The sequence below is a fragment of the Balaenoptera ricei genome, chromosome 9 (genome assembly GCF_028023285.1).
Source record: "Balaenoptera ricei isolate mBalRic1 chromosome 9, mBalRic1.hap2, whole genome shotgun sequence".
Classification (NCBI taxonomy): Eukaryota; Metazoa; Chordata; class Mammalia; order Artiodactyla; family Balaenopteridae; genus Balaenoptera; species Balaenoptera ricei.
The window spans coordinates 18,912,740-18,924,991 of NC_082647.1; the positions used below are offsets into that span (position 1 = coordinate 18,912,740).

General features: G+C 41.6%; 1 protein-coding gene across 4 annotated transcripts in view; it reads left to right on the plus strand.

The window, feature by feature from the left end:
• Positions 1–6,184: 6,184 nt before the first annotated feature.
• Positions 6,185–12,252, plus strand: part of SLC35B4 (solute carrier family 35 member B4) — a 129,981-nt gene continuing 123,913 nt past the window's right edge. For 2 of the 4 annotated variants that reach the window (XM_059933350.1, XM_059933348.1), the window contains exons 1-2: positions 6,185–6,277; positions 8,459–8,540. The gene's annotated coding sequence lies outside the window, so the exon portion shown is untranslated. Of the gene's footprint in view, positions 6,278–6,512; positions 6,715–8,458; positions 8,541–9,090; positions 9,157–12,252 lie in introns of those variants that run through there. The other 2 variants (XM_059933349.1, XM_059933351.1) reach the window with 2 other exon arrangements.

The window sequence follows — 12,252 nt, forward strand, 5'->3', positions numbered from 1 at the left end:
ACAAAGTGAATCAATTACACATATACATATATCCCCGTATCTCCTCCCTCTCACGTCTCCCTCCCACCCTCCCTATCCCACCCCCCTAGGTGGTCACAGAGCACGAGCTGATCTCCCTGTGCTATGTGGCTGCTTCCCACCAGCTATCTATTTTATGTTTGGTAGTGTATATATGTCCATGCCACTCTCTCACTTCGTCCCAGCTTATCCTTCCCACTCCCCACGTCCTCAAGTCCATTCTCTAGTAGGTCTGCGTCTTTATTCCTATCCTGCCCCTAGGTTCATCATGACCTTTTTTTTTTTTTTTTAGATTCCATGTATATGTGTTAGCATACGGTATTTGTTTTTCTCTTTCTGACTTACTTCACTCTGTATGACAGACTCTAGGTCCATCCACCTCACTACAAAGAGTTCAATTTCGTTTCTTTTTATGACTGAGTAATATTCCATTGTATATATATGCCACATCTTCTTTATCCATTCATCTGTCGATGGACACCTAGGTTGCTTCCATGTCCTGGTTATTGTAAATAGAGTTGCAACGAACATTGTGGTACATGACTCTTTTTGAATTATGGTTTTTCTCAGGGTATATGCCCAGTAGTGGGATTGCTGGGTCGTATGGTAGTTCCATTTTCAGGTTTTTAAGGAACCTCCATACTGTTCTCCATAGTGGCTGTATCAATTTACATTCCCACCAACAGTGCAAGAGGGTTGCCTTTTCTCCACACCCTCTCCAGCATTTATTGTTTGTAGATTTTTTGATGATAGCCATTCTGACTGGTGTGAGGTAATACCTCATTGTAGTTCTGATTTGCATTTCTCTAATGATTAATGATGTTGAGCATTCTTTCATGTGTTTGTTGGCAATCTGTATATCTTCTTTGGAGAAATGTCTATTTAAGTCTTCTGCCCATTTTTGGATTGGGTTGTTTGTTTTTTTTGATATTGAGCTGCATGTAAATTTTGGAGATTAATCCTTTGTCAGTTGCTTCGTTTGCAAATATTTTCTCCCATTCTGATGGTTGTCTTTTCATCTTGTTTATGGTTTCCTTTGCTGTGCAAAAGCTTTTAAGTTTCGTTAGGTCCCATTTGTTTATTTTTGTTTTTATTTCCATTTCTCTAGGAGGTGGGTCAAAAAAGATATTGCTGTGATTTATGTCATAGAGTGTTCTGCCTATGTTTTCCTGTAAGAGTTTGATAGCATCTGGCCTTACATTTAGGTCTTTAATCCATTTTGAGTTTATTTTTGTGTATGGTGTTAGGGAGTGTTCTAATTTCATTCTTTTACATGTAGCTGTCCAGTTTTCCCAGCACCACTTATTGAAGAGGCTATCTTTTCTCCATTGTTTATTCTTGCCTCCTTTATCAAAAATAAGGTGACCATATGTGCGTGGGCTTATCTCTGGACTTTCTCTCCTGTTCCATTGATCTATACTTCTGTTTTTGTGCCAGTACCATACTGTCTCGATTACTGTAGCTTCGTAGTATAGTCTGAAGTCAGGGAGCCTGATTCCTCCAGCTCCGTTTTTCATTCTCAAGATTGCTTTGGCTATTTGGGGTCTTTTGTGTTTCCATACAAGTTGTGAAATTTTTTGTTCTAATTCTGTGAAAAATGCCATTGGTAGTTTGATAGGGATTGGATTGAATCTGTAGATTGCTTTGGGTAGTATAGTCATTTTCACAATATTGATTCTTCCAATCTAAGAACATGGTATATCTCTCCATCTGTTTGTATCATCTTTAATTTCTTTCATCAGTGTCTTATAGTTTTCTGCATACAGGTCTTTTGTCTCCTTAGGTAGGTTTATTCCTAGGTATTTTATTCTTTTTGTTGCAATGGTAAATGGGAGTGCTTCCTTAATTTCACTTTCAGATTTTTCATCATTAGTGTATAGGAATGCAAGAGATTTCTGTGCATTAATTTTGTATCCTGCTACTTTACCAGATTCATTGATTAGCTCTAGAAGTGTTCTGGTAGCATCTTTAGGATTCTCTATGTATAGTATCATGTCATCTGCAAACAATGACAGCTTTACTTCTTCTTTCTGATTTGGATTCCTTTTATTTCGTTTTCTTCTCTGATTGCTGTGGCTAAAACTTCCAAAACAAAGTTGAATAATAGTGGTAAGACTGGGCAACCTTGTCTTGTTCCTGATCTTAGTGTAAATGGTTTCAGTTTTTCACCATTGAGAACAATGTTGGCTGTGGGTGTGTCATATATGGGCTTTATTATGTTGAGGTAAGTTCCCTCTATGCCCACTTTCTGAAGGGTTTTTATCATAAATGGGTGTTGAATATTGTCAAAAGCTTTTTCTGCATCTATTGAGATGACCATATGGTTTTTATTCTTCAATTTGTTAATATGGTGTATCACATTGATTGATTTGCATATATTGAAGAATCCTTGCATTCCTGGGATAAACCCCACCTGATCATTGTGTATGATCCTTTCAATGTGTTGTTGGATGCTGTTTGTTAGTATTTTGTTGAGGATTTTTTGCATCTATGTTCATCAGTGATATTGGCCTGTAGTTGTCTTTTTGTGTGACATCTTTGTCTGGTTTTCGTATCAGGGTGATGGTGGCCTTGTAGAATCAGTTTGGGAGTGTTCTTCCCTCTGCTATATTTTGGAAGAGTTTGAGAAGGATAGGTGTTAGCTCTTCTCTAAATGTTTGATAGAATTCGCCTGTGAAGCCATCTGGTCCTGGCCTTTTGTTTGTTGGAAGATTTTTAATCACAGCCTCAATTTCAGTGCTTGTGATTGGTCTGTTTATATTTTCTATTTCTTCCAGGTTCAGTCTCGGAAGGTTGTGCTTTTCTAAGAATTTGTCCATTTCTTCCAGGTTATCCATTTTATTGGCATATAGTTGCTTATAGTAATCTCTCATGATCCTTTGTATTTCTGCCGTGTCAGTTGTTACTTCTCCTTTTTCATTTCTAATTCTATTGATTTGAGTTTTCTCCCTTTTTTTCTTGATGAGTCTGGCTAATGGTTTATCAATTTTGTTTATGTTCCCAAAGAACCAGCTTTTAGTTTTATTGATCTTTGCTATTGTTTCCTTCATTTCTTTTTCATTTATTTCTGATCTGATCTTTATGATTTCTTTCCTTCTGCTTAGGGTTTTTTTTGTTCTTGTTTCTCTACTTGCTTTAGGTGTGAGGTTAGGTTGTTTATTTGAGATGTTTTTTGTTTCTTAAGGTAAGATTGTATTGCTATAAACTTCCCTCTTAGAACTGCTTTTGCTGCATCCCATAGGTTTTGGGTCGTCGTGTTTTCATTGTCATTTGTTTCTAGGTATTTTTTGATTTCCTCTTTGATTTCTTCAGTAATCTCTTGGTTATTAAGTAGTGTATTGTGTAGCCTCCATGTGTTTGTATTTTTTACAGATTTTTTCCTGTAATTGATATCTAGTCTCACAGCATTGTGGTCCGAAAAGCTACCTGATACGATTTCAGTTTTCTTAAATTTACCAAGGCTTGATTTGTGACCCAAGATATGATCTATCCTGGAGAATGTTGCATGAGCCCTTGAGAAGAAAGTGTATTCTGTTGTTTTTGGATGCAATGTCCTATAAATATCAATTAAGTCCATCTTGTTTAATGTATCATTTAAAGCTTGTGATTCCTTATTTATTTTCATTTTGGATGATCTGTCCATTGGTGAAAGTGGGGTGTTAAAGTCCCCTACTATGATTGTGTTACTGTCGATTTCCCCTTTTATGGCTGTTAGCATTTGCCTTATGTATTGAGGTGCTCCTATGTTGGGTGCATAAATATTTACAATTATTATATCTTCTTGTTGGATTGATCCCTTGATCATTATGTAGTGTCCTTCTTTGTCTCTTGTAATAGTCTTTGTTGTAAAGTCTATTTTGTCTGATATGAGAATTGCTACTCCAGCTTTCTTTTGAGATCCATTTGCATGGAATACCTTTTTCCATCCCCTCACTTTCAGTCTGTATGTGTCCCTAGGTCTGAAGTGGGTCTCTTGTAGACAGCATATATACAGGTCTTGTTTTTGTATCCATTCAGCCAGTCTATGTATTTTGGTTGGAGCATTTAATCCATTTACATTTAAGGTAGTTATTGATATGTATGTTCCAATTACCATTTTCTTAATTGTTTTGGGTTTGTTATTGTAGCTCTTTTCCTTCTCTTGTGTTTCCTGCCTAGAGAAGTTCCTTTACCATTTGTTGTAAAGCTGGTTTGGTGGTGCTGAATTGTCTTAGCTTTTGCTTGTCTGTAAAGGTTTTAATTTCTCCATTGAATCTGAATGAGATCCTTGCTGGGTAGAGTAATCTTGGTTGTAGGTTTTTCCCTTTCATCACTTTGAATATGTCCAGCCACTCCCTTCTGGCTTGCAGAGTTTCTGCTGAAAGGTTAGCTGTTAACCTTATGGGGATTCCCTTGTATATTATTTGTTGCTTTTCCCTTGCTGCTTTTAAAATATTTTTTTTTGTATTTAATTTTTGGTAGTTTGATTAATATGTGTCTTGGCATGTTTCTCCTTGGATATATCCTGTATCAGACTCTCTGCACTTCCTGGACTTGATTAAGTATTTCCTTTCCCATATTAGGGAAGTTTTCAACTATAATCTCTTCAAGTATTTTCTCAGACCCTTTCTTTTTCTCTTCTTCTTCTGGGACCCCTATAATTCAAATGTTGGTGCGTTTAATGTTGTCCCAGAGGTCTCTGAGAGTGTCCTTAATTCTTTTCATTCTTTTTTCTGTATTCTGCTCTACAGTAGTTATTTCTACTATTTTATCTTCCAGGTCACTTATCCGTTCTTCTGCCTCACTTATTCTGCTATTGATTCCTTCTAGAGAATTTTAAATTTCATTTATTGTGTTGTTCATCATTGTTTGTTTGCTCTTTAATTCTTCTAGGCCCTTGTTAAACGTTTCTTTTATTTTCTCCATTCTACTTCCAAGATTTTGGATCATCTTTACTATCATTATTTTCACTTATTTTTCAGGTAGACTGCCTATTTCCTCTTCATTTGTTTGGTCTGGTGGGTTTTTACCTTGTTCCTTCATCTGCTGTGTGTTTCTCTTTCTTCTCATTTTGCTTAACTTACTTTGTTTGGGGTCTCCTTTTCACAGGCTGCAGATTCGTAGTTCCTGTTGTTTTTGGTGTCTGCCCCGAGTGGCTAAGGTTGGTTCAGTGGGTTGTGTAGGCTTCCTAGTTGAGGGGACTGGTGCCTGTGTTCCTGTGGATGAGGCTGGATCTTGTCTTTTTGGTGGGCAGGTCCGCGTCCGGTGGTGTATTTTGGGGTGTCTGTGACCTTATTATGATTTTAGGCAGCCTCTCTGCTAATGGGTGGGGTGTGTTCCTGTCTTGCTAGTTGTTTGGCATAGGATGTCTAGCACTGTAGCTTGCTGGTCATTGAGAGGAGCTGGGTCTTCGTGTTGAGATGGATATCTCTGGGAGAGCTTTTGCCTTTTGATATTACGTGGATCTGGGAGGATCTGGTGGACCAATGTCCTGAGCTCGGTTCTCTCACCTCAGAGGCACAGACCTGACGTCTGGCCAGAGCACCAAGACCCTGTCATCCACATGTCTCAGAATAAAAGGGAGAAAAAAAGAAAGACAGAAAGAAAAAATAAAATAAAATGAAATAAAGTTATTAAAATAAAAATAAATATTAAAAATAAAAAAATTTTTAAGTAATAAAAAAATATAAAAAAAGAAAGAAAGAAAGAAGAGAGCAACCAAACCAAAAAACAAATCCACCAATGATAACAAGAGTTAAAAACTATACTGAAAAAAAAAAAAAAGGACGGACAGAACCCTAGGACAAATGGTAAAAGCAAAACTATACAGACAAAATCACACACAGAAGCATACACATACACACTCACAAAAAGAGAAAAAGAGGAAAATATATATATATCGTTGCTCCTGAAGTCCACCTCCTCAATTTGGGATGATTCGTTGTCTATTCAGGTATTCCACAGATGCAGCGTATATCAAGTTGATTGTGGAGATTTAATCCGCTGCTTCTGAGGCAGCTGGGAGAGATTTCCCTTTCTCCTCTTTGTTTGCACAGCTCCCGGGGTTCAGCTTTGGATTTGGACCCACCTCTGCGTGTAGGTTGCCTGAGGGCGTCTGTTCCCGCCCAGACAGGACGGGGTTAAAGGAGCAGCTGCTTCGGGGGCTCTGGCTCGCTCAGGCCGGGGGGAGGGAGCGGTACGGAGGAGGCGGGGCGAGCCTGCGGCGGCAGAGGCCGGCGTGACGTTGCAGCAGCCTGAGGCGCGTCGTGTGTTCTCCCCGGTAAGTTGTCCGTGGGTCACGGGACCCTGGCAGTGGCGGGCGGCATAGGCTCCCGGGAGGGGCGGTGTGGAGAGTGACCTGAGCTCACACACAGGCTTCTCAGTGGCGGCAGCAGCAGCCTTAGCGTCTCATGCCCGCCTCTGGGGTCCACGCTGATGGCCACGGCTCGCGCCCGTCTCTGGAGCTCGTTTAGGCGGCGCTCTGAATCCCCTCTCCTCGCGCACCAGGAAACAAAGAGGCAAGAAAAAGTCTCTTGCCTCTTCGGCAGCTGCAGACTTTTTCCCGGACTCCCTCCCGGCTAGCTGTGGCGCACTAACCCCTTCAGGCTGTGTTCACGCCGCCAACCCCAGTCCTCTCCCTGCGATCCGACCAAAGCCCGAGCCTCAGCTCCCAGCCCCGCCCGCCCCGGCGGGGGAGCAGACAAGCCTCTCGGGCTGGTGAGTGCTGCTCGGCGCCGAGCCTCTGTGCGGGAATCTCTCCGCTTTGCCCTCCGCACCCCTGTGGCTGCGCTCTCCTCCGCGGCTCCGAAGCTTCCCCCCTCTGCCACCCGCAGTCTCTGCCCGTGAAGGGGCTCCTAGTGCGTGGAAACTTTTCCTCCTTCAGAGCTCCCTCCCACCGGTGCGGGTCCCGTCCCTATTCTTTTGTCTCTGTTTTTTCTTTTTTTTTTGCCCTACCCAGGTACGTGGGGCGTTTCTTGCCTTTTGGGAGGTCTGAGGTCTTCTGCCAGCGTTCAGGAGGTGTTCTGTAGGAGTTGTTCCACATGTAGATGTATTTCTGATGTATTTGTGGGGAGGAAGGTGATCTCCACTTCTTACTCTTCCGTCAGCTTGAAGCTCCTCCTAGAGGAAATTTCTTAAAAATAAATCAGACCGTGTCTCTCCTCTGCTCATCATCCCCCAGGGGCTCCCATCTCCCTCGGGGTAAAATCCCAATTCTCCATAGTGACCTGCAAGGTGCTCCATGACATGGTCCTCCCCCACCCCACCCCTGCTATCTCTTCCAGCTCATCCACTCCAGCCACGTTGACACCAAACACACCAAGCACATGCCAGCCACAAGGCCTTTGCACTTGCTTCCCTTGATCTGTAAGGGGTTGTGTTTTTTTTACACCAGAAGTTTGTATGACTTGCACCATCACTTTTTTAAGACTTCTCAAGCATCACATCATCAGTGAGGTCATCCCTAACCATCTAAAATATAAAATAGTTTGCACACACACACACACCACACCACACCACACCATTACTTCTATACCTGTGTGTTGCTTTATTTTTCTTCATAGCACACAACATCATCCAACATACTATGCCTTTTCAAATGAATAGACTTTATGTTTAGAACAGTTTAAGGTTTACAGAAAAATTGAGTAGAAGGTACATAAAGTTCATAGTTTACATTAGGGTTCACTCTTTGTGTGGTACAGTTCTATGGGTTTTGACAAATGCATAGGTCATGTATCCACCGTTACATGTTATATATCCCCCATTGTGGTATCATACAAATAGTTTCACTGCCCTAAAAATCCTTGTGCTCCACGCATTCATCTCTCCTCCTTCCCCCAAATCCCTGGTAACCACTGATCTCTGTTCTGTCTCTGTAGTTTTGTCTTTTCCAGAATGTCATACAGTTGGAATCATACAATATGTAGTCTTTCAGATTGGCTTCTTTTACTTAGCAATATGCATTTAAGATTCCTCCATGTCATTTGGGTGGCTTAAGAGCTCATTTATTTTTTTTAAATCACTGAATAATATTTCATTGTATGAATGGGTCACAGTTTGTTTATCCATTCACCTATTGAAGGACATTGTGGTTGCTTGCAATTTTTGGCAATTATGAATACAGATGCTATAAACATTTGTGTGCAGGGTTTTATGTGGATATAATTTTCAACTCATTTGGGAAAATACCAAGGAGCATGATTGTTGGCTCATACAGTAAGAATATGGTTAACTTTGTAAGAAACTACCAAACTGTCTTCCAAAGTGTTAGTATCACTTTGCCCTCCCACCAGCAACGAGTGAGAATTCCTGTTGTTCCACATGCTCACCAGCATTTGGTATTGTCAGTGTTTTGGATTTTAGCATTCTAATAGATGTGTATGATACCTTGTTGTTGTTTTAATTTGCAATTCCCTAATGATATATGACATTGAAAAAGCCTCTGTATTTTTTTTCCTAGTTCATCAACCCTATGGTATCAAAGACTCCTCTGTTTCACTCATTGCTATTTCCCCCAGGCCTCAGAACAGCATCTAAATAAGGTAGGCTCTTTGTGTTTGTTAAATTAATTAATTAATTTTAAGAAGAGCAGATTTTATCATTTTTAATTCTCAGTTGCACCTCATGTCCAAGATGACCCCCCAACATCTTGTGGAGACTGGCCTTCCACCCATAGACCACTGTGGACCTGACATTGTGAGACCGAGCACAGCTCCAGAAGGGGCAGGGTGACAAAGGCAGTCTTTTATATTTTTTAATTTTATTAAAAGAAATTTGTTTTAGTCTTTTTTATACTGGGGGAATGTGGTGGGCTGAATAATGGCCCCCTAACGATGCCCACATATTAATCCCCAGAACCTGTGAATATGTTGCCTTAAGTGATAGAAGGGATTTTGCAGGTGTGATTAAATTGAGGATCATGAGATGAGGAGAGTAGCCTGAATTAGCCAGGTGGGTCTAATTAAGCAAAAGGGTCCATACATAAGGGAGGCAGGCGGGTCAGAGTCATAAAGGTCAGTGATGATGGAAGCAGAGGTCAGAGTGTTGCAGGGCCATGAGCCAAGGAATATGGCAGCATATAGAAGCTGGAAAAAGTGAAAAAAAAGGATTCTCTCCAAAGCCTCCAGAAGTAACACAGCCACACCGACCTCCAGACTGGTAAGAGAATAAATTTGTGTTGCTTTTAGCAATTACGTTAGTGGTAATCTGTTTCAGCAGCAATAGAAAACCAACACGGGAGGCACCTGCATATAAGAAATAATGAAAATGTGTGAGAAATGCTAGAATCAAAACTCATCTCTGTGATAGACTGAGCTTGAAGATGAGGAAATGATTAAAACCTCTGTAGACGAAAGCATTGTATTTTCAACAGTGTGCTCAAAAGGCAGGGAGGAATAAGGGGTCAGTCCCCTGGAGCTCAGCCCACCAATGGTGCAGAGAAATTGAGCATTGGTTTCCCATAGACTGTGTGTTGTTTACCTCTGTACGCCCAAAGCCTGCTGAAGCATTAGGCACGGAGTAGGTGCTCACTGAATGCGTGTGGAATGCGTGGAGAGGCAGGGAATGGAATAGAAGGGGAAACTGGGGCAGAGGTAGAGGTCTTACTGGAAATGGGAGAGATTTAGTTACTGGCAGCTGTCCAGGTGCCAAGACTCCTCTGAGCCTGTAGAGGCCCCTCCTGGAAGAGGGAAGGGGACAGAACAACAAAGAAGGTCAGAGGAAGTGCTTGTTGAGGTCTGTTTTGCTTCCATTTTCAGTAGTGCCTGAATCGTTCTGTAGTTCCTAAGCTGCACCTACCCTGACCTACAAACCTGTCTGAGCTCATCCTGGGCCCTGATGGGGCACATCCCCTTGGGCTCAGTTTGTATAATCAAGGACCAGGTAGGCTGCACAGGTTTGATTTCAGACAACGGACCTGGTATAGCTATGCAGATGGCAACTGGCCTGTCTCCCCTTCCTTTATCTGTTTCTGTGGCCTCTGTTTTGCCCAGACTCAGCATATGCACAAGGTCAGCCCCCATTCACTGGTTTCCATAAGAAATCCAAACAAACCAAGCATTTTATGGTTTTTAATAATATTAGTGAAGAAGAATCCCACTGTGTAACCCATGATCTCCCACCATCTTGGTATCTTATTCTTCCTCCTTTATACTCTCCTCTTTCCCATCTCCAAGACAAAATAAACACATAGATAAATAAGGTTTGCTTTCTTAAGCAGAGTAACTTTGGCTCTTTCCCTGAAACCTTGGCACCAGAGAACAGCTATGCTTCAAACGAATTGACTACACACGTGAGCTTATCAAGGCATTTTTCTCAAAAAGGCAAGTCTCTTCCTAAGATAAATTCTTGTACCAGCTACTAAGAGGATAGCATTTTTTTCATCTCATTGTGCCGGGGAACTGCAGCTGAGTGGAGTAAGTCATCTGTCACACAAACCATCCCCTCCTGGCTCGGACCCCAGGTGCTCATGGCTGAGCTCTGCAATAAAAGAGCAAGTCAAATCTCCCAGAGTTTTTCATCATTATCGCCACAGGGCTCTGAGAACACAAGACACCGCCATACTGGTCCCAGCAGCTCTGCAATGGTGGAAGATAGCGCCAGGGACTTCAGAAGTGCCACATGAAAACTCCTTTGCTCAGATAGTTAGGCCTTCAAATCAGACATCAGCTAGTGGCAGCCGCAGTGAAGACCTAGGTGGAGAACTCATGCCTAGATGTTGCTTTTGGAGTTGACCCAATCTGGCATCATCCAATGAACAGGAAAAGGAAAACTGTACTGTGTAACCAAGATAACTAATGCATAGAATTCACATGAGACACCCTCACTCCAGGGTGCCTGGAATATTCTGGGAGGAATTTGAGCTTTAAAAAGATTAACTGCCTTAGATTCTCAGCAGGGGATAACAAGGGGACCCATTGGGGTCTCTCTGCTAGATTTCTATCACGAATGGGAAATAATCCATCAAATAAAACATGTGCTTTGTCAGTTTGTCTTCCATGGCACATAGCAGTGTGGCTTGTCTTGCTCAAGTTTATTTAAGAATAACTGCAAAATGTGGAGGAAAGAGAGCTTGGCTATCTTGGCCCTCTCTTGCCTTCTCTAATGCTATCCTGTCTCTCTTTCTTCTTCCTCTCCGTGGGACACAGATAATGGAGACAAAGCTTCTTTTTTGCTGATCCAGGAAAGGGCAGAGTTAGTTCCATCTCTGATTAAAGATACTCCTGAATTTTTATAACAAATTCCTTATCCCTCCATCTTTCCCACACCTCCCAGTCAACTCTGTTGATACATGTGAGCTAAGATCTTGGTACCTTTGCATAATGGATGCTAAAAGCTACTTCCGTATGGTTAAAAGTCCTGTTTCTATAAACCTCAGATCAAGCCAGTGGCTTTATATCTTGCTCAATCATATAATCATTGTTACAAAGTGTGAGGTAGAGCCCTTTCTTCCATTTACTCCACACTCATTATGTTGTCATCAATATCCTTCTAATCTCTTTAAGTTGTAAATAGATGAGCCACAAATTGGGAAAGATAAGAAATCTACTGGAAGAGAGTTGAAAGTTCAGTGCTATTGTAAGCTTTACTTGGTGTCAATACCAATTTATTTCATCTAATGATCTGCATGAGAATAAGCATAAAGAGTGTAAGCATGTTTGTGCTCATGGTTATAAATCTTGTACTTGAGTTCACAGAGACCCTTTGGTCTGTGCCTGACTCTCTCCCATTGCTCAGGGCTGTTTGGGCCTTCCCACATGCATGGGAGCCACCAGACAGAGGTCACCCAGGCGCAGCAGGACCCTCTGACCTCATGCCATCTTCCCCTTCCTCCCCACAACTCTGTGTCCTCCCTAGCACACAGGAATGACGTCCTAACTGGCTTCTCAAAGGCTGGATGTTTTAGCGTCAGCATCCTTTCTTTCTCTCAAAGCTGACTTGCCGGTGCTTCTCTGGACCATCCACTCTACCTGCCTTTTCTTCTTTACACCAAACTTCTATGGATTTTCTCTTCTGTGGGTTTATTAGTATTTTTAAACCAGCATTAATATGTATAGTTTTCCCCCATAGTGTACGTCATATAATTTTTAATCTTTATTATTTTTATATTCTCTCTTCCTGCCCCATCACATGCATACAGTGAAAACATTATACCCCATACGTCCCCTGTTAGAATTCCTTTTGCCTACCACATTTATGTATTTTCAACTCATTTTCTACCACCCTGTGATGAGAAACTTGGACTTACAATGACCA